Source organism: Ailuropoda melanoleuca, chromosome 3 (genome assembly GCF_002007445.2).
Source record: "Ailuropoda melanoleuca isolate Jingjing chromosome 3, ASM200744v2, whole genome shotgun sequence".
Lineage (NCBI taxonomy): Eukaryota > Metazoa > Chordata > Mammalia > Carnivora > Ursidae > Ailuropoda > Ailuropoda melanoleuca.
In genome coordinates, this window is record NC_048220.1 from 19317193 (window position 1) to 19341160 (window position 23968).

Here is a 23968-nt window from a genome sequence, read left to right on the forward strand (position 1 = left end):
TTCCCGGTCCCACCAAGAGTGCATGAGGCTTCCCTTTTCTCCACATCCACACCAGCACTCACTATCTTGTGTCTTTTTTATGATGGTCATTAGCAGAGAGAAAAAGCAAGTAGTGAAGAGGCAAAGGGAATAACGCTTTCATGTTGGAAATGAAGATGGCATGGCATCTCATTACGGTTTTATTTTGCATTTCCCTAACGACTAATGATCCTGAGCATTTCTCATGGACCTGTTGGCCTTTCATATATCTTCTTTGGAGACATAGCTTCGAGCCCTTTATCCATTTTCAATTGAGTTATTCATTCTTTTGCTTTTGAATTGAATGAGTGCTTTGTATATGTTTGATATTAATCTCGTATCAGATATATGGCTTGCAAATATTTTTTCCCATTCTGCGGGTTGTCTTTTCACTTTGTTGATGGTTTCTTTTGTCATGCAGAAGCTTTCTAGTTTGATGTACTTCTACTTGTTTTTCATTTTGATGCTGTGCTTAGGTATCCTATCTAAAAAATCATTACCAAGATCAATGTCAATGAGCTTTTTTCCTGTTTTCTTTTTGTAGTTTTATGGTTTCATGTCTTATATTTAAGCCTTTAATCCATCCGGAGTTAACTTTTGTGAGTCGTGTAAGATATGGGCTCAGTTGTATTCTTTTATATGTTAAGATCCAATTACTCCAGCATTAATTGTTGAAAAGACTCTCTTTTCTTCACTGAGTATTCTTGGTTCCCCTGTCAAATATTAGTTGACCATATATGCTTGGGTTTATTTCTGGGCTGTCAATTCTATTTGTCTGTTTTTATGCCTGGACCATACTGTTTTGATGACCGTACCTGTATAGTATAGCTTGAAAGCCGAAAGTCTGATGCTTCCCACTTTTTTCCTCATGTGGCTATTTGAGGTCTTTTGTGGTTCCATATAAATTTTAGGAGTGTGTTTCGTACCTCTGTAAAAAATGTCTTTGGAATCTTGTTAGGGATTACATTGAATCTATGGATGGCTTTTGGTAGTATTGATGTTTTAACAATATTAATTCTTCCATGGGATACGTTTCCACTCATGTGTATCTTTAATTTTTTTCGTCAAAGTCTTGTAGTTTTAGAGTAGAAATCTTTCATCTCCTTAGTTAAATTTATTCCTAAGTATTTTGTTGTTTTAGATGCTATTGTAAATGGGATCGATCTCTTTATTTCTTTTTCAGAAAATTTGTTGTCAGTGTACTGAGATGCTATTGAATTTATGTTAATTTTGTATGCTGCAGTTTTACTGAATTCATTGATTAGATCTAATAGTCTCTTGGTTAAATCTTTAGGATTTGCTATATATAAAATCATGTCATCTGCACATATTGACAATTTTACCTCTGCCTTTCCAATTCTGACTTTTTGTATTTCTTTTTCTTGCCTGACCAGTGTAGCTGGGACTTCTAGTACTATATTGAGTGGGAGTGGTGAGAGTAGGCGCCCTTGTCTTATTTTTTCAACCTTTCAACTACTGAGTATAATTTTAGCTATGGGCTTGTTTATGGCCTTTATTATGTTGAAATAAGTTTTTTCTATGCCAAATTTGTTGAGTTTTTATCATGAATAGATGTTGACATTTGTCAAATGCTTTTTCTGTGTCTATTGAGATGATCATACGATTTCTTTCATTCTATTAATGTGATGTATCACATTGATTAATTTGTGTGTGTTGGTGAGTGAAACCATGGTGCTCTCTGTTCAAGTGCCACTGCACACTGGGTTGCTGAGTGGGGTATGTGGCTTCCAGTGTGTTTGGTTAGGTTCTCTGGTCAAATAGGCTGAAGGCTATATTCAGCAATGAGGGAGCATGGTTGTACATTAGATTTCCTGCCCAGATACAGAAAGAGAGCAAAAAGTAAAGAGCTCTTTGCTCTCTTAACTTGAACCGTCCCACCAACCTACATCCCAAATTCTCTGACCAAACAGGGCCACTGGCTTGGCTTTGCATACCATCAGGTCTGCACACCTGCCTCTGAGCTCACGTGTCCCTGGAGTTGTTTTTCTGAGAGTTGGGCCCAGCTTTTATGTCAAATGGAGACTGTCTACACAGCAACTGGTGCTATGTCTCAGCTCCCTTGCCTGGGAGGAAAGAGAAGGAGCCACTCCAGGCTACTTTCAATTCCCAAACAGGCTCTGCAGTTGGGAGGGGCTGAGAGCTGCCCTCAGTCTTGGCTGTGACTGAAACCCCCTGCCTCTGTATAGCCTGTGAATGCTCTGTGCCTCGTACCAGGTTTGCTCTGGGGACATCAGCTCTGCCCCCTTGCTTCTCGCTTGAGGACAACTGAGTTACACTGCGTCCAGGAGTTGTTGCCAGTCCTTCTGGTCTGATAGGCCTGGAAGATACTCTCCATCTGGGTGGGTATTTGATTTAGCTCTTTGCCTGGGCATAGGCAAACAAGACTCTAGGGCTGGCAAAACTCATTTGAGGCTCCGAATTAGATCTGTACCCCCCACTGAGTTCCCTGGTCAGAGTGCACCGCTGACTTGGTTCCGCAGACAAGCAAAACCATGAGTTGGGATTTCTACCTGGGCACTGCAGGTATGAACTCAGTTTGCCCAGATCCTTCGCTGGTGTTTGCAAGCCCGTCTCATCATGGTCAGATTCCCAGTAGCTCAGCCCCACAGATTTCCCTGCAACCCATGTGCTGTGAAATCAGAGTAAGGGCTCCTGCAAAGTGAGCCACACTGCTGGGGTGGGGGGCAGTTTCTTGTCCCCCCATCTTCTCTTTTTCCACAGGAGGAAGTGGAGCGCTAAGGAGACCTCTCCAGGCGGTGCCATGCAGGCCTGGCGGAGGGTTGATGCAGTCAGCATGTAGCTGCTTCTCTCACCCTTCTAACACAGCCTTTCTCTCTGCTTCAGCCTCACCTCTATGTCTAGGATTCTCCCCGAGGTATCTTGTTCTTGAACAGTCGTTAGTTCTTCTTTTGAGGAGGACTGATGTCAGGAAAAATCTATGTTGCCATCTTGATGACATCATTCCCCCTCTGAACAATTTTAATTTTGGATCTCTAGGTGGCACGCTGTTCCGAGAGTCTGGTGGAGTCCTTTTTAACTGAGCTATGTGGGCTGAAGGTTCATGACTCTTGAATTTGGCTGCTGTCTGGGTAGTGAGGAGAACCTGGTATGACCCCTTCCAAGTAGGTTCAAAGGCAGTCTTTGTTCTTAGTGATTCCAAATCAGAAGGGTGGGAGAAAATGGAAAACATTAGTTTGGAGAATTGTAGCCAGATATGTGAGGAAATTAGAAGAATTCAGGATCTAGTTTGGTTTAGAAGTATGTAACAAAACCTCAAAGACACTGAGGAAAGAAGACTAGGTTCAGATATCCACAAAAATGTGCTATAGTTTTCTACTGAAATGTAATTTCTTATTCTATAATAACCCTCATTTCTATCAAAGATATTGAGAGTAAAACTAATTGGTTTGAAAACTAAATCTAATCTCATTGAAGTTGGCCTGATTATTACATAAATAAGCACAGCTAGATTAGTGATTGACCCTATGGGCTCTTTCCAAACCTGCGTTGCAAGAACCGTTAATGAAGAATCTTAGTTTAGTCTTGTAAAGCTTCTCCAGGCTAAACGACCAAGTTAAAGACTCACCATCAGACTTCACTTGGAATACCTACAGATTTGGGGTTAAATCCTCTCTTTTTGATGTCCCTAAAATATCCTGAGGTTCCTGGGACTGCCAGGAAGTAACCCTCCTTACTCACTTGGTAAGGCATCAAGGAATCCTGTCAACAAGGTATCAGGCCAGTTTTTCCAAGGGCCTTTTTTATTGTCTCCATAAACTCAACATTCGTTCCTTAAATCTGTCTGATTATACTGATTTTATGCTTATTCTCAAATATGACAGTCTGGTTAAAGCCTTGATAATAGACCAATGTTTCCACTTGGGTCCTGTTACAAGGAGAAGAGATTCCTATTGAACTTCTGCAAAGAACTATCTTGCTAAGAAAATAAAAGACTCAGTAAATTTCTGAATTCTGGAGGGATTACATAGGGAGAAAAAGTAAATGTTTCCATTCTGTTTACAAAGGTGCATTTACAAAATTACTCTAAGTCGTAGGTAACAAGAAAAAAAAGGGAAAAAAACCTTAAATCTAGAAAAACAAAGCATAAAGGAACCAGGAATCCTTCAAAGAAAAAGTTGTAAAAATAATTAAAATCATCACCATCATTTCATTCAATACCTTGTTATGCTTGTTCTGCTTGAATCCAGTTTTTCCATTAATTCTGGAAATTCTTACCCAGTTCGGTTCCATGGTCTTAAAGTTATCAGAAACCTGTATTCTAGAGTGGTTGTCAGAGGCTTTTCCATGAATCTCCTCAAGGGGAAGCACTTTTGCAAATGCTTCAGAGTAAAACAGCAACTATAAATGACAAAGGACTCTCAAAAAAATGCCCATAGTTAAAGATCTGATGAGAGTTCTTTTGATAAGGAAAAGCAGTTACTTCCATGGTATACAGTAATTTAGAATAATAATTGAACAATGAGAGTACTGACAAATTTTTAGAAACTTCAAACAATTTTTGGAATACCTATATTAGTAACATTTAACCACATATGTGCGCTAAGAAGGCATATTATCACTTCTTGCTTGGTAAAACTTCCCATGGAATTTAACATATCAAATAAACTACAATAGTTTAATATCTCTCCTTTACAAGGTGGAGACAAATTCTTTGAGATTTTTTTGGGGGGACCCTCTGGGAAATCTCCAAGTTACTTTGAAGTCAAATAGACTCCATTTAGAATTTGATTTGGGGAAATTGTTAAAACATCAGAAGTTTTGAACATCTGACTAAACAGGATCACACATCATTATGAAATAATAATTATTAATTTAATCAGAGTGACAATAGAAGATTTTAAAGGCAAATACAGAAGGTTTCATAGTTTTGGACAAAACTTAGCCCTTTAAATATTGGGAAGAGTAGATTTCCTAAGTATTGAAAAGCCTGATAAAGACAACATGAAACACAACAAGTAATTCCAAGACACAAGATCTTGGTTTTCCAGGGAGATTACTTAAATGGTTAAAACCAAACAAAACAAAAACTTCCACAGTCTCTTATCAAGAGCAGACCAATAGTCCAAGAATATTTTGTCCTTTTGAAAAAAAAAAAAAATTCTTTTTTTTTTTTTTAAGATTTTTTATTTATTTATTGGACAGAGATAGAGACAGCCAGCGAGAGAGGGAACACAAGCAGGGGGAGTGGGAGAGGAAGAAGCAGGCTCATAGTGGAGGAGCCTGATGTGGGGTTAGATCCCAGAACGCCGGGATCACGCCCCGAGCCAAAGGCAGACGCTTAACCACTGTGCCACCCAGGCGCCCCTGAAAAAAAAAAAATTCTAATAGTGTAGTTTTGATATTAAGACTCATTTTTTTTAAAGATTTAAATACATTCATTCCTATCTTAACCAGCTTGACCACACATAAAATTCCTTCCCCAAGATTCCTTTTCTACAACTCTTATCCACTCTTGTTTTTCCACTTGTACATTCTGGAACCAGCAGTCATTTTACTTTAGGTCAAAATCACTCTCTTTTTTTCTCCTTAACAACAACAAAACATGTCCCCCATAACTTTCCTTTTCCAAATATACTTTCAACTTTTTGTGAAACTATTTTCATGTGCGGTTGTTGCCTTTTCACCTCTTTACTCTTAGCGGTTTGAGTTACACGTTTTGATTAGGATTCTTAGAAACGTTCATTTCTAGTGAAATTAGACAAATTAGATCTTCAACTAAGATGGAAATCAAAGATTCTTGCGTTCTAGATTGAAAGCTGTGTGTCTTTAGAACATTTTAGTAAATCCTTCCATAAATAGCTTCAGGATATTTTTCTTTCCCTCCGGGTATATTTTAACTTAGGGGAGAAGGTCTGAAGAAAGTTCCTATCAGGCTCTGAATAGTAGTTTCCAATATGACCAACTTCTTTTTTTTTTTTTTAAAGATTTTATTTATTTATGTGACAGAGATAGACAGCCAGTGAGAGAGGGAACACAAGCAGGGGGAGCGGGAGAGGAAGAAGCAGGCTCCCAGCGGAGGAGCCCGATGTGGGAATCGATCCCGGAACGCGGGGATCATGACCTGAGCCGAAGGCAGACGCTTAACGACTGCACTACCCAGGCACCCCCCAATATGACCAACTTCTGATCATAATGCTACTTTTTTTAAAAATTCTTTTGCAGGCACCTTGATCTTGGCTCAGGTCTTGATATCAGGGTCTTGAGATCAAGCCCCATGTTGGGCTCCACACTCAGTGCGGAGTCTGCTTGAGTTTCTCTCCTTCTCCCTCAGCCCCTCTCCTTGCTTGCTCTCTCTCTCTCTCTTAAATAAATAAATATGTAAATAAATAAATAAATAAACAAATAAATAAAATCTTTGAAAAAAATTCTTTTGAATATCTTTTCAGGTTTCAGCCTGGATAAACAATAATAATTCCTGGCAGTGTAAGAAAATCCCATGGGTGTGACAGGCATCCCCACAGAGGGTGCAAAAGATACTATCCTTGCAAAATCCAGAGCCATTCTCAGAAATAACCAAAAGAGAGAGCCTTGGGCAATTCCCCTGAGAGCTAACAATAGCTAGTAGGGCCCTAGTAGCAAGTGGGGTGCATCTTACATTTCTGTCCAGCCATACTTTGGAGCCCCCAACCCAAAGGGTGAGATGCCTGCACACACAAGAACCTACATGTCCCAGGCAGGCAGAAAGCCAAGCTCAATTCTCTTCCCACGAGACAAATAAAAAGGCAATAACTGTTTCTGGGAAAGGATCAATAACCAATGGGTACCCAAAAGTAAATTCATGAGTCATAATTCAAAGATCTAGTTCTTACAAATGTTTTTCCTGACGATTTGAATCTGGAAAGGAAGGAACAAAATGAAATTCTACGTTCCTTTCTTGACCACGTACTACAGACAGAAATCTGAGAGAGCTGGTATAAATTCTTGGTAAAAATTCTTATTTTTTGGTGAGTTCTGTCAGTTTTCAGCAGATCCCATCTGCAGGCTCTGGAGTGAGTGGGGTGTCCTAGTGGTTCTCATCTTGGTCACCAGAAACTGTAGAGGAAGAGAGAAGATTGCTCCTCTACCCTTTATAAGGAGTGCTTGGCCAAGACCCCTTTTTCTAGAGAGTATCTCTAGAAATGGATACGTTTATCTAGGTTAAAATTTCTCCACTGCGGCCACCATAATTCCAGATTACCTTTGGTAAGATTAACTTACCTGTTCAGCGTTAAAACAAAATTTTATTTACTGGAGGCTTCATACCGGACCCAGTCCAGGTTAAGGTGGACCCAGTCAGCTCTGAACCCAGTCCAAATCTGGCTGGTTTCAGACCCAGTCCAGAAAAAGAAATGCTCAAATAAAGTCTGAAAGCTCACACCACAAATGCTGCGGAACTAGGATCTGAGAGGGGCTTACCTAGGACCTCAGGAAGCAGTGAGAAAACAGCATGCTTAAGGAGCTCCACGGGTACCCGTGTTTGGTTGCCCCTTGCTCCTGGAGCTGCCTGTGGTCTCTTTCTGTTTCCTCTTCCGATGCCAGAACTGTTAAAGATAAACTGAGGCATATGAAAAATTTTAAGAGTTATTTGAGCAAATATCGATTTGAATTAGGCAGTGCCAAACCGGAAGTGGTTAGGGGCAGTCTGTGGACGGCAACCAGGGGAAACGATTTATGTAGAGAAAGCACAGAAATAAAGAAAGGAAATTATTGATTGTCTGTAGTTTAAAGCCTAGTTGGCTTTTGTGATTGGTTGCCCTTAATGCTTTGATTTTGTAACTTGAGGCATTTCCAGGCTTAGATTTCGGTTTGCTTATGTAGACCACTGAGGCATGAGAGCTCCCTCTGTGTAATGGCCTCTTTGTTTGATTACTTTAACAGCGCACAGAGAGTATTATAAATGCAAGTAAACTACAACGGCAGTTCAAAAGACAGGATCATACCTGATCGTGGGGGATCAGAGGTTTCATAGAAACCATGCGTCTTTGAAATAGGTCTGAAAGAACCGGTAAAATTCTAGTAGGTGTTGATGAATGGAAGGAGTTTTCAGGCCCATAAAAGTGAGTCAGACCAAACTACTTGTGCCCTGTGCCGTGGAGGCTGGCTGCTCCTGAGGGTGCTGAACACGTGAATGTTGATTTTCTTCTGACATTTACTTGGCTTAAGAAAACAACTGAAAATGGACCTATGCTACAAAAAATTAGTAACTAAAGCAAAAGCGGAATTCTGGCTTTGATTTATTTACACAGCGATCTCTGTCAATTTCTTGAGCTCTCAATCTCAAGTAACCAGTCGGTTCTATCAAATGCATCTCTTTCCCCCCAAAAAATCAGCCAGCAAAGACAATGGGGTCAGGAGTCCAGAGGCTAGAATTCAGCCTCGGTCGGTTCCTACCGGGGTGAGTGACCTTAGGAAGGTCTCCCACTCAGCTGGAACTTCCCCATCCATTAAAAAATAATGAATCATTTCATGCCTTCTTCACAGCACTGGAATGATCAAATGCGTGAACATTCAACAAGATTTCTTTGTGAGCAGTGAAGTGTGCTGCCAAAGAGAGACAGCTTTATTCTGTCATTTTCCATTCCCCACCCCCACTACCTCTTCAGCAGCATAATGATGGCAAATGTGAAAGCATAGACGGGTATGGTGGCATAACACTGGATTTTATTACATAGCATTTTCAGTTGTTAACATATGCAGTGACCATCGGGTAAGGTATATATGTTCCTGGTCTATCTGGAATCCAAAGTGACATTATGCCCTTGTGTTCCTCTGCTGTGGCAAGCGGGGATCATTTTCTATTTGCTGTGAGAGGCTTTGACTAAGGTAAAACAATTTAAAGCCAGATAGGCTATTGAGAATTATGCAGCCACTCTCTGCCCCAAAATAAATGTAACATAAGTATTCCGACATGAGCAAGGCTTTGGGTATCTAGCTAACTATGATGGAAAAAGTCATTTTGTGCCCTAAGCAAAAGAGAATTAGGAAAGTAATGTGCCATCAGGAAAAAAAAAATGGAACAGTTTCCACAGAATGAAAAACTTAACTGCAAATATAGCGGAACCACATAGTTGGTGTAAGCAGTGAGACAGCTCTCTTGATAGCGAGCAATTTGGAGATGATACAGAATTTAACAGGTCAAAATGTCAAGTCATGAAAGAGCTGTTTTGGAGAACCGAGTTAACTCGTGGCATTTTAAACCTCTGTCCTCCTATTTCTGATGGACTCTCCGAGGGTTTCCGCATCCTAACTAGACCAGCTGAAATGAGATTAGCTGAGGATAGTATCTAATTCTGGCCCTAAAAAAACCTGATAAATAAGATAAGACTTTTTTTTGTAACTTACTCTAAAACCTACCATGAAATTCGTTTCATTGCCTTTGATGCCTTTTAGGTATCTACTTCGTTTCTTTTCTCTGGTCTGCTGTCCCCCCTTATATATCTATTTTATATCATGCATGGTCACTTACATACAGAATAACCCCTCCTATCTTTCATGTTCCATTTCTACCTCAAATCCTGTGTAGATTTCAGAGTTTATCTACAATGGGTTCCAGTCCCTCTGGAACTGTCCTTCTACTCATTTGGTGATGACTGATAACAAATTTGTTGATAAGCCCTTCATCTCAAGAAATATATTTATATTATAGTGGCGCCTGGGTGGCTCAATTGGTTAGGAGTCTCACTCTTGGTTTTGGCTCAGGTCATGGTCTCAGAGTCATGAGATCGAGCTTGGCATCAGGCTCCACACTCAGCGGGGAGTCTGCTTGAGATCCTCTCTCTCCCTCTGCCTTCTGTGCATGCACTCTCTCTCTTAAAAAAAAAATATATATATATATGTATGTATATATACACATACATATACATGTAACATATGCAAGTATATATAAATATGTATATTTTATATTTTAAATGGGCCTTCTGAAATCATAAATTTAATACAGTGGCACTTCAAGTAGTGAGAATTTGGTTGTAGAAAACCAACAAAAGGGAATTTTGCAATAAGCCTGGCAGAAGTGTTCCTTACAACCCCAGCTACTTAAGGCTAAACTAGATGATATCTGATGAAACACATTTTAAATAAAAAAATATATATAAATAGGTTAAAAGTAAAGAATGGGAAGAGCTATGCCATGCAAATGCTAAGCACAAAGATACTTAGAATAGGGATATCCTTTCAGGCAAAATGTCAGAGGAAGGAATATCATTGGGGATAGAGACATTATGTAATGATAAAGTAGGCTATTTTCCAAAAATAAATTATAACAATCTGAAATAAGTATCTACCGGCTAATAAATCTTCAAGGTACAAGAAGCAAAAATGATAGAATTTAAAGGAGAAATAGCCATATCTACAATTACAGTGGAAGACTTCCATATTCTGCCCTCAGAAACTGACAGAACACTAAGAGAGTAAAAGGGCTGCATCGAGCTGCACATTCCCCTGATCCCCTTCGCTTACCCTAACTCTTGAACCAGGTGTGTGTCAAATTCTACGATGACAGACAATAGCAATAGCTTCTCTCACGCTCCGTCCATACCACCGAGGTCACAGGTCACGAGAACTGATGTGTGTTTCAATCTAGCCTTTTAGGTTCCAGCTCTTGTTTGGGGTCACAACGTGTCTTTGCTCTTCCCTCCATTACATCATCTTGTCTGCCTGCCTGCCTGCCCTGCAGACTTCGGCTCCAGCATTAAATGCAAAGACAGTTGCCTTACAGACACTGACTCACAGGCTCCCGTAATTGTATGAGGTCAAATCCTTGCAGCAAATCCTTTAATATATCTACGTCTCTATCTACGTACTTCTAACTCTGTGTATCTGCATCCGTATCTGGAGCTATGTTTCCACCTACCTCATGTGTATATCTACATATCCTGCTGCTTCTGCTGCTCTGATTGAAGGCTGATTGGTATAGAATTCGGTACCAAGAGTGATTCCAGAGGGATAGAATGTTTAGGATTAGTTCCCAGAAATGGCTTTGAGTTTTCTGAACTGGATCCTCTGATCAGTTTAGACTTATAGGCATTCATGACTTCATGTCCAGGGGAAAAGGGACCTTGGTCATCAGTGGCACATAATTTCACAACGATTACTTTAATTATCACCTATAGACAACTGTAATCATGTGCGCAGTGAAGCCAATGCTCTGGGAGGTGTAATAACGGCTTCCGTAGAGTATCTTCGTGAAAATAAGAACTATACAGGTGCCTGGTGGCTCAGCCAGTTGATGGTCTGACTCTTGAGCTCAAGCCATGATCTCAGGGTTATAGGATCGAGCCCCATGTCAGGCTTCATGCTAAGACTTTCTCCCTCTCTCTCAGCCCCTCACCCTCTGCTCATGCTCTCTCTCTCTAAAAAAACAAATATAATAATAATAATAATAATTTCTTAAAAAAGAAGTATAATAGAGTTTGTTGGCTACTGTGCTGCAGAAATGAGGGAAAGAAAGTAATGAGCTTGGGGCTTTAAATTCCAAGCTTAAGGTCTGCCCAAGGGACAGAAAGCTTCAATAATTGTCCAAAGTAAACTCTTATCTCTATAGCCATAGGGAAGACACTTCTCACAATCAAACCCAGTGTCTCATTCTGGGGATGGCTGAATTACAAATGCAAATCGAATTCCCAATTCTATAGAATCTCTATTGTTAATGTTAGGTCATTGATATAGTTGGAGTAACATCTGAATAATTGGAAAGGGGTCATACAGACAAATTCCTGTGAAGCTTGGTACTTGGACCTCAAAATTCTGTCAAGCCTTCTTTGCCTAAAGAAGAAAACTTTTAACCTCCGCCTAATGAGTTAGCCTTCCCTCAGTTGAAGAACATGTACTGGCTTCCCCAGACGTAGCTTGCAAAGCTCTACTGGTCTTCCTCGGGACCTACTCTCACCATCTCTCTTTAGTCACAGGCCTGTAACTGAACTCAAGACTCAGTAGGCCTCAAAGGACAAAGCACAAAGTATGATCCATGAGGAGATCTGATATACACAAAATAACGACTTTTCCAGAAAGCTGGGAAATATATATAGGAATAGATTTTAAAAGTATAGGATCAAGATAGAAGCAATACAAAATGATAGGGCTCACTCATCAGAGATCCTGTATTCAAAACTGAAGGCCTGGAAATGGTTCTAATGGTTTTCTTGATTAGCCATCCAAAATGTGGACCCAAAGGTAGCATACGCTGAGTTAAGTTGAAGTGCCAGATTTTTGGTGTACCAAAGAGTAAGTTAGGGAAATTGAACTATTTCACATACATTTAGTGACTGTTTAATGTATGTGTTCTCTGCTCAGTACATAAAATTGTATTTATAGCTATTAGTTTGAGCTTATTAATTACATTATTCAACTTTGTTATTTGTGATGGTTTGTCTTCTTCACTTCTCTGCTTCTGAGAAGAATGTACTAGAACTCTCTGACCACAATGGCTTTTCTCTTTATCCTGATTCTGTCAGCTTGTTTTTTTTTTTGTGAAAATAATTCTCTAATGAAAAAAAAGTTATATACTTTTTTGTGACCTGGCCTTTTCCTTTGGGCTCTCCCCACATAAAACTCTCTTTGCAAAGGAGCATTAATAAATAATGGTGATTTTATTAAACTTAACACAGGTCACAAGGAGAGGGATTCTATTTCTCAGCATATAACATTCGTTTCAAAATTTTTCATTAATATCCCCCCCACTAAGTTTCTGTTCTTGGCCTCTGGACATCCATCAGGGGTCCTCTTTCCGTTTTCCCTGCTCTGCCCCTACAGCTCTTGCCTCCATCCTGTGTTACCCCAGCCCCCTCTACTCCCCACACCACTGTCTCTCTTCGTTTATTATACACAGCAATTTCGCTCTATCCCAGATTCTTACTGCAAACCATATGATTTAACCCACTAGTTCATATAAGTTCAGTGTATCTAAGGCCATTTTGATGATGGGAGACATATTGATTCTGCTCCAAAAATGAAAGATTCCCCCACACCCCTGCCCCATCTTCCTTAAGAGGCAATTGGGCTTACACATTTAATACTGTAATATATTTCAGTTCAAAATAAGACATTTTTTTATATTCAAAGAGGAGAGAGACAAAATTGCATTTTTTTCTGGTTATCTAAAGAGTCGTGAATAACAACCCGAATTAATGGACTGGATCTATATTTTTATGCCAGTTTTTAATCAATTTCAATGCTATTTCAGTGTCTCTTGTGGGCAGCCACTCTGACAACTGCTGGCTTGACCCATCATTTAATCCAGTTCTATTCCAAGATCATGACAAGAGAAAATACGGAAATTTCTTGGAAAATCAATGAATTTTAATGTTCTTTTTATCTCATTGAATGATTTGTCTATTGACAATGCTTCCTCCCCACACACAGCTATGCACAGAAAACTATCTCATTTTAACATAAGTCCTATAATGTTTTAGATGATAGGACGTTAGTCTATGGTCAAAATTAGCACGGGGTGTTATACACAAACAACGAATCATGGAACACTACATCAAAAATTAATGATGCACTGTATGGTGACTAACATATCATAATAAAAAAATGTTTTAAATAAAAAATAATAATAGTTATAATTATCTAAGACCAACTAACTCATGAGGGCAAAAACAGGTAACTTTAATATTACATCATTCATCTTTACTTCTATTTCAAGTTTACACATCTTTTCTGGTATCAGAAAATAAAAACTTAGTCCTAGGTCACTTCAGTCTTTACCAACACTAGCATCTTCTATGTATTTGCAGACTACAAACACATTCAAAGTCCAGAGCTGACAAGTTGCATTTCTCATCATCCTCACACAGCATGGAGAGGATGACATTGTATAATTCATACAAAGTGCTTCGGAAGTTAAATGTACCATATTAGTAGACCTTGGTGTACAGCCATATGATGTCCAGCAATTTGCTTTTATAGCCTCCAGCCAATTAAATCTGTGTTATCAATTCACTGTCCTCATTGCCAGCAGAGAGCACAAAGAGGAACCTCATTCTGCTATTCTCCTTAATGTGCTCTAGATACTAGCCCCACACATATCTAGCCTTTCACCTGTTCCAATAACCCTCCACCCATCTTCCTCCATGGGGCCAGGCAAGTGAAGTAGGGAAAACAAGAAAGGTTTGGGGCCAGTGATGACTATCCCTGTCCCTGTGTAAAGATACTGGTTTCTACCCATTATGGTTTAAATACTCTTTTAAGCCATTTCAAGTGAGGTGATTTCAAAAGATATCTTTTGATAGCAGCATCATTATTGCTAATATATGTATTACCTCCCAAACACCTACTTCGAAGAGTTCTACATTGTCATTGCTCCTATTCCTGATTTAGTGAGAGAGAGCTTGGGATTGGAGTTGGACAGACTAGAAATAAATCCACGCTTGACTCGATTGTCTTTGTAGACTTGGACAAGTGGCTTAGCTTCTTTGAGTCTCAATTGTTCCTCTTCTTAAAATGTTAATAAAAAGGGGGTGCCTGGGTGGCTCAGTCGGTTAAGTGTACAACTCTTGATTTCAGCTCAGGTCATGATCTCAGGGTTGTGGGACTGAGTCCTGCATCGGGCTCTGTGCTCAGCACGGAGTCTACTTGTCCCTCTCCCTCTGCTCCTCCCCCTGTTCTCATGCTCGCTCTCTCTCTAGAATAAATAAATAAATAATCTTTAAAATGTTGATTTTTTAAAAATTTACCCAACAGAGAGGTCGTGAGGATTAAAGATTAGTGTTAATACATGCACCGGCCGTAGAGTGTTTACCACATTGTGGATCCTCAGTCCTTGGTCACTGGTATCTACTGCTGAGCCTGCCCCTGGGTGTGGAGAACCCTGAGCAAATAGTTTGTGTAGGGCCTCTGTCTCTAAACAATTTGATTTAAAGCAATTATTATAGCATTTATTGAAACAGGTAAGATTTGTTGACTTATTGATGAATATCTAATGAGAAGAAGAAAGGTCCTCACATTTTTGTTTATTGTCCGGTCAGTGCACGTAAAGATCCTTTGTGGGGTTCAGATACCATTTCTTTCTGTTCGGGTCAAAGAACCACTTCTTGTGACCTTTCCTGTCACACGTACCATCCTAATTTCATATCTCCCACTGTGAGAAAAAAGGTAGCAACACTGTTGTTATAGACAATGCTGTGCTCTTCAGAATTTGTGTTTGTGTTCTGTACTGAAACAAAGTAGACTTCCTTGCCGCTGTGATTTCATAATACCATCATTTACTGCCGGTTCCATCATCACTCATGACAGTATATCATCCTTCACGCGGCCCATGAACACTGGCTTCCAGTGATCCTCTCAAAGGTTGTTACTGAGCAGCACTGGTAATGACCACAAATGCATGTGTACCCAGAGTGTGCAGGGAAATGAGACCAATAATTTATTTCCTGGTCACGTTAGATTCATCATTTCAAATTTTGTAGCATACAATGTAGAACAGTATATCTTTCAACTATTCCTCTCTAGGCTGCACACAATCATGGCATTCCTGGAATGTGATCTTTTTCAATGTTGGCCACACTCCCTCCTTCCATATGTTGCCAAGGAGGATAAGGGAGGTATTCATGGGCAGGGTGAATAGAATATCGGTCCTTCCTCCAACATGGTTTAAGAATACTTAGTGTGCTTAGATCTGAAGCAAGAGAGGACTTTTATCTGAAGAGCCAATTGTGTTTTAGCAACAGTCCTGAAAGCCCTCAAGCCCTCAGAAGAGATGGGGGTGGCCCCTCTAGGAGGACTACCAAGTCAGGGTGGTGAGCTTGCAAGCAGAGTTCATGTGACCATCCTGGGACCAGTGGAGCCCCCTCTACACAGGGTAAAGAATGACCACAATATCCCTGCTGTAGACTAGAGAAGCTGTGATGGTTGGAACGCAGTTGAGTGAGTGCTGGCTCACACACATGGCTCATGATTTGGCAGTGGACCTTCAGTGTCCCAAAGCCATGCATTTATCCCACACCCAATGTGAGTGAGTGTCACCCACAATCAGCAGTCAACTCCATTCTGGAGGCATAAATTTGCACCATTTCACAAAACAGTTACCATATGGGCAGCAGGAGTGATATACTCAGGAGGCTACCCACTTGACACTGGGACCTGGCCACTGGCTCCTGAAATGATCCAACAGGCAGAGTCCTCAAGCTTTGTGGCACATTTGATCAACCTCACATAATTGGGAGGGCTATAGGGTCAGAGAGCTCCCCAAAGGAGAAGGATAGGGATTTGGATTCACTAGGTCCCTAGCTGGGCACAAGGTTTTAGCCTAGATGACATTGCTGGTATAATCTGGTTTCAGGTTCCAGAAGGGGAGTTATATATACATTTTTGCGTCAGAAAATCTAAAGTATAGAAACCTCTGAGGAGCAGCCAGAGCAAGGGTGTTGCTTGCTGAAGTCTAAGGCAGTGCTTCCAATTGCCATAACCAAACTTTAACAAAACTCACTGAAGGAACCAGTGGGCTAGTGGTCTTACGAACCATACTATGGGGCAAATGTAGGACTTGGAGATGGAGCAAAAATATTGTAGATTTTGAGAATTTGGGAACAACATTGTTGTCTGTATTTGCTTAAAACTCCAACCAAAACTTTGATGTTGAACACGTGAAACAATACAGGACACTGACAAAATAATTTAGAGTACAAAAATTGGGATTTTCTCATAAGTTTTCAGCAGTTCTATCCACTATTACATCAGGCTGCTTACAGCATGAAGCTGGAATGTCAATAAGGGGTGGCCTCAGCAAAGAGGAAGACATTTAAAGGTGACAAACTTATCTAGGGCTTGATCTCTTAGTCTGTGCTTAATGTAGGAAAAACCACAGTGAGGAAAAGAAGTCACCAAACAGACATACCAGTGAACGAGTAACATCAACAAAACAAAACAGTCCCATCAAGTGACCTAAACCTGCCCCTAAAACCCTTTTGAAAATATCAGAGAACCTCTTTCAAATTCCATTACCTCAATGTCTCTAATATTTCTGAAGTTTGTCATCCATGGCAGGAGTAATATAGAAATTATGTGATGTGACATTTCATATAAAATATCATAGTAGAGGGGCGCCTGGGTGGCGGCAGTTAATGGCACAGCGGTTAAGCATCTGCCTTCGGCTCAGGGCGTGATCCTGGCGTTATGGGATCGAGCCCCACGTCAGGCTCCTCTGCTATGAGCCTGCCTTCCTCTCCCACTCCCCTGCTTGTGTTCCCTCTCTCGCTGGCTGTCTCTATCTCTGTTGAATAAATAAATAAAATCTTAAAAAAAATATCATAGTAGATTATTTGATTATCTAAGTTTATAAGATTTTGCATAGTATCTAGAATGTAGTTTAAGCCAATGTTGTCAAAATGTGCTACATAGACTGCTTAGGTTAGAACCAACTGGAAAGCTCTTTTTTTTTTTTTTTTTTTTTTTTTANTTTTTTTTTTTTTTTTTTTTTGAACAGCTTTCTGGACCCTAGCATCATGGACTTTGGAATGGGTTCTTGAAATCCTGTTTTTTTAATAAACCCCGTGGGGGAATACTAACAAAAAAGTCTGATAACTCTTGAATTAAGATATCAGAAATTATTAAATTAAGCCACATCTTCTGGAAGTAAGGCATTAATCCCGTTGTTGTTGTTTTTTTTAGCTTGATGCGCCGTATACCATGCAGCAAACTATCTCTCACCGTTAGCCCACCTGAACCCTAAAGCCAACCAGCTCCTCCCTAGCACTGAATAAGAAGTATTTTCATAGGTATAAAAATTCCATCAGTGTTGTCTAGACTGGAAGATAGGCTTAGCTTTTGAGGGTCTCAGCCATATGAAGTTGAGAAATAATGGAAAGTACATGTAGCAAAGCATCTTAGAGACAGTAAACAAATTAGTGCTTTTTAATTAAGAACTAGGAATGTAGAAATTTCTAGAATTTTTTTTTAGAGAGAGACAGAGAGATAGAATGCACACATGCACAAGTGGAGGCAGGGGAGGGACAGAGGGAGAGACAAAATCTCAAGCAGACTGCACGCTCAGTGCAGAGCCTGGTGCACACCTTGATCTCACGACCCTGAGATTATGACCTGAGCCGAAATCAAGAGTCAGATATTTAACTGACTGAGCCCCAGGTGCCCCCAGATTTCTGATTTCTTAAATTGCCTTTTGCATCAGTTGTTCCTGAGTGCTTTTAAATGCTCTTATTATTACAATATTTCTTCTCTCTCCCTCTTGCGTTGGGTATGTATTGGTAGAAATTGTTGATTTTTTGAAACGGTTGTTTAAGCATTTCCAAAATCTTTAATTTCCATTTAATATCCATTCTGAAGGGTGGATTGCTTTTCTTTGTAATACAATGTCTCCTAACGAATGTGATAAAAATAATTTAATGTTGAGTTCTGTGGTTTTTCAATGTGAAATTATCTTATGAAGATAGTCTCTGAGATGGAAAATCAACACTGCCTTGTTATAAATTCTTTGAGATAGAGGAATTGACCATTACAAGGAAGAAGATAAGAATACATAAAAAAAAATACTGTTGGGAATAGAGAAAGGAAAGTTCTTAAAGTGACTAAGTTGAAATGTAATAAAAATTAAAGTTTAAAATGTAGATTCTCAGTCCATTTTGGAATACTCAGGTGCATGAAGCCTAGACTCTCCATTTATCTAGATTGACATTTCTATCATCAATGCACAGTTAACCATAAGAAATCCCATGTGTAAAAAATAAAGGAAATAGATTAGGCATTTTATCTTCAGTCTTTAGTGTTGACTTGCTGCCCAGCTGACACATCTCTGTTCTTGGGTTTTGCCTGAGTAGGACGTTACCTTCCGGTATCTGTCTGTCCCTGCGTTACTATGGAAAAGGAATGCACAGCAACAAGTCTCTCTCACTCTCTGTGACCTTAGCAGTGAATGTAATTGACCCAGAATTTACTGTTTATGGAGTTTGATGGTGAGTTTTACAATTTCAATTTAGGAACATAGGATGAACGTGACAAAGTGAATAAAAGATTTTCTTTCAGGTGAAAGAAATATATTCTGTGTTCATTAGCCATACATATGCATGGTGCTTTGCTTGGAGTTCAGCTGAGCCCAAAGAGAATGCTGGCCTCTGTCCTTCTAGAATTTACAGGCTAGATTAAAAACCAAAAGCAAAACATACCCACATACACGTGCACACACATACTAGCTAACAATCCCTGACTCCAATGTGCTAAGTATGAAGGTTCAGAGAGACGAAGGAAAGAGAGGATTCACTTTACATTCAGAAAAAGACAACAGCAATAATAATAATAATAATAATAATGTCTTCTTTTTCTATTTTTAGATTATCAGCCAGAAAGTAAACATGCTTTTTTCCCATCATTTCAGTATATTTCATGTAGTTTCACACTTTTTTCTAAAGAAGTAAGATACATAGAATACCCTAAAATCTGCATTTTTAGTAAGTTTCATGAGTTAAATATTCTGACAAGAATAAAATATAAAACAGTGAGATATATTTTCCATCAATCTTCTTTTGTCATTGATAAGTAAAGCTTTTTTAAATTATGAAGATAAATATGCCTTTCAGGCAAAAACACATCCTTTTCTGACATATTTCTCTTTAATTAATAGATGTTATTGTCCAGGCTAAGGCTTCCAAAATATATTTGGTAATATAAATGTTTGATGAATCAAATAATACTTTATTAGGCACAATTCACAAGACTGTAATAAGAAAACATTTGTTCTAATTATCTTTACCATCTCTGTCCAGGGGGACAACATTTCTGAGTTCTTTATATTACTGAATTTTCTTCTTTAATGTGATATTATTTGTATGTATCAAATGATAGAACTAAAAGAAAAACACCAGATAAGGGACAGAAATTAATGAGTTAGAGGATAGAAAAACCAGAAAACTTAATTAATAAATCAAAATACTGTGTTTTGGAAAAAATTAGCAAAATAGCTCAAAATAGCAAACAAAATAGTTAGCTTGATCAAAGAAAAAAAAGGAAAAAGCACAGATATACAAAATAAAGAGCAATAAGATAGGAAATAATGTTTGAAACAGAGGAAATTTTTAAACAAGTCTCAGATACCATTTCGTAGACTTTTATGCAAATGCATTTGAAAACCTAGGTCAAATGGACAATTCCCTAAGGAAATACATGTGGCACCAGGCCCATATGGTTTCACAGGTGAGTTCTACCAAATATTCATCATTACATATAAGGAAGGCCCATTGTGCCGGTCCCTCCTGTTCTCTATTAGTGTCATTAATATAAACTGGCATTATTTGAGACATGTATTTCTTAGAGGAACTCAGAAAATGTCACATTCCATTTGCTACAACATAGGAAATTAATTTTTCTGAAATGCCACATTTTACTTGCTTAACATTTGCTCTTTGCTGTTATTATATCCTTTCTTTTTTTCTGAGGCGAGGTGGGAAAAGAGAGAGAGAGAGAGAGTGAGAAAAAGAGAAAAAGCCCTTAATTTTATAAACGTGAAGTGATTTTGATTTTAAATAGGGGAATCTGACCAAGGGTTTCACCATCGGAAATAACACCATGACATCTAGGGTCCCTATTATTTCCTATCCTTCGAGACACACAGGCACGATGTTATCAATGTGTAAACCACGCTGTGAAGGGCTGTGGTAGGTGTCGTGATGAATTTCAGTCCAAAGTAGAGAGTAGCATTTGTTATAAGAGTAAATGAATGTGAGTTTGGATGGTAAGGTTATACTGCTAGGTTAAAGCAAAATTGTTATGCTATTTATAAAAGCAGACAAATATATTAGCTGACATAGTTCCCTATCAAGTGCCAGGAGTTGCATTAAATTGCCTCAGTAAGAAAACCATATCTGAAACACAAACAACAATTCACATCATCACCTGATTAGGTTTATAATAGCCCTTTGCTATTCCCCAAGACTTTTCAGTGTTTCTAACTCCCCATCTGTGAAATTTAATGAGGATGTGATCAGAATGTAGATACCAATCTTGCATTTCCCGCAGTGAAATGATTTTGCTTTGAATTTGCTAGTTTGGGAGAAAGAAGAGACCAAAGGACTTACTTAATGGGTAAAGGATTCTTCCAGTTGCTCAAGATATGTATTCCAAGTATACAGTAAGGGATTTGGGAAATAACCACAAATGATGTTGAAGATACCCTTCAGTCTGCCATAAAACAACCTTAGCATAGACATACTTTTATCCCAATAATGCCCATTGGAAATATTGGGCTGAACTGGGATCCTAGACCTCCAGAAAGTAATGACATTTTGTAGCCAACAGCCCTTTCTTACCCCAGAGTTTCTTTAGGGAAGAGCAGATGAAGGTGCACCCACGTGTGTTATGAGTGTCTCTCTGTCCAGAGTTTAGCTAATCTCCTCCACGTATTGCTGCCTTGGCATCATTTTGTTTGGCCAAGCAGGCTGCAGTGACTTTAAAATAACACAAGCCACCCACCTCCATGCAAGCACATACTCTAGATAATAGCCCAGAGCATCACCAACAAATATAAGTTCGTGATCAGATTTTTCTAACAGTCCTTGTGATTAATAGCCTGCCCTGCCTCCCGGGACCTTCCCATTGTGTGCCCCTTAGATAAGCCCCCAGCACGGAGCTTACCAAAGCCCTCCTCTTTCAGTTTGAGTTGACCAATCTGGCCTTAGCCTGGGTACCCCAAAGCACTCCCCCCACAGACCCTAATAAAGGCATATGCCCCAGGTCCTGACTCTCTGTCTACACTCTGCCTTGACCTCCCCCTGAGTTGTGCTGGGTACTTGCTCCAGGATCTATGAGTAGTAAATTTCTGTATTTCACTGTCTCTTGTGGTCGTTGTTGAACCACAGCAACTCATCATCTGGCATCCTGTGTTCCACTTAAGTGTTAATTTGACAACTTCGTAACACTCTCCTTAATGGTACATGACCCCTTCTTTATCCAAAGTGCCCTGAGTCTTGATCTCACTCAGGCATGAGACCTAGTTAGTGGTTAGGACTTTCTAATGTTGTGACTGAAATCAGGCCTCTATTTACCAGATTTAGAATTTGGGGTTTTTACAGTTTACGTAAGACCTGATTTTCTGAATACTTTATTTTGGTGGACCTCTATTATTATGTTACCATTCTAGAGAATTCTGAGTGTCAAATCATTCCTTGAGATACCACCTCTTTCCACTCTTGTGCTCCATTTGCCACTATGAAGGCTCTGCCCTCCTGGTTCCTCCCATTTTTGCAAAAATCATAGAGTCCGATTTAGTACATTTCTATTGCTGTTTTTCCACTAGATTTGTGGCCTAGAATGAACAACCATCAAAGTTGTTTTTAAAGATTCTAGTCCTTCTTTTATCAATCTATTTTTCATCTTAAGTGTGAAAGCCCTAGAATGAGGTAAGGATTTTTGTTTTTTGTGGTTTGTGGTTTGTTGGGTTTTTTTTAGAAGCATGGGATATTCAGTCTAGCATTTCTGTCTCTCAAACTCTTTCAACTCTATCTTCCAAATTATGTCAAGATGTTTCTGATCTCTTTTGCTACTTATGGTCTGTGTTCAGTATAAGTAGTCTTCATGAACCTGGAAAATGTTTACATCTACATGGAGCTACCATATTTGATATAAAAACTCTGGTAAGCTCACTCATGTAAAAACTTTAGCCAATCCAAAAATTTATTTTCATCACCCTTGGTTAGGCAAAATATTCATTTCCCCAGGTACTTTACATTTATGAATCCTGTAACAATTTTTAGTCTGATTTTTCATTTTTATCACCTAAGCACATTGACATTTTAAAAATCCTACTTACTTAGAATGAGGTGCTTGAAGTTTTAGCTTCTCTTCTTCAGGGAGGTATATTTTGTTCAGCCAAAAGACGAGCAATGAAAATCATTTCAGATGGATTCATTGGTCTAAGGCTTTCAAGATCTTCACAATCATCTCCAATTTCATTATTTTGGTTATTAAAAACTCACTCTGATCTGATCAAAGCTCTAAGTTTCACTTGAAAAACTTGGGCAACGTTATTAATTCAGCAACTCAAAACTCAGTCTTTCAGGTTGATTTTCAGTGATCTCTAACCAACTGCTGGAGTCAGTACGGTATTTTTTAGGACTGTCACAGGAAGGCTTATAGTTTCATCCTCTGTTTTTACTGAGCATTGTACATTATGAGTTTGTTTTCTCTAGCTTTGACCATCAGGATCAAATATCTCACCCCACTGTCTGGCATTCCTTATCCCCTTTAAATTAGCCTTGTGGACCAGCACACGATCCCAGAGTGTCACCCTCAGTGGGCACATTGACCCAGGTGAACAGTCCTGATTGACCATGAGCAGCTATCTCCTCATCCAGAAGTCTTGCTACATTTATTCCATCTCATCCAAAACCAAATCCAGATAACTCACACATTCCTGAAAGCCTAGTGCTAGAATCCAATGTCTATTTCTAAGTTTGTTACATTTCTTTGGTTGTCATCAGCAGAAACCAATTATGCTTAACTTAAGGGAGGAGAAAGAATGTGTTAGAAGAAAAATGTGTAACTTACAAAATCAAAGGACAAGTTGAAAAACTAAATCTTGGAGCATACTAAATTCTGAATAGTTTCAGGTATTCTAATAGTAAGGATTCCAGAATTTATCACCAGGCTTTATCATCAGGCAAACCCCTCCAATTTCCTTCCGCCTCTGGGTGTTTCTGTGTATTAACTAGATTCCGAGAACAGAGTCTGATCTGCTAGCCTGGGTCATGGACCCACATTTGTGTTGGTAAGGAGTAGACTGGGCCCCACGATTCCTGCAAAATTATCCAGCTTGGGAAAGAAATAATCCCCTATTCTACTTCCCAAGATTGTTGGGAGGCTGGGAGAGCTATGCATATAAATACGTATGTACCTATGTACAGACTTAAAAGAATGTCCCCTACACATGGAAAATGATTAAGAATTCTTACTGATTTGCATGATTATTCTGGGAAAGAAATCCGATTCC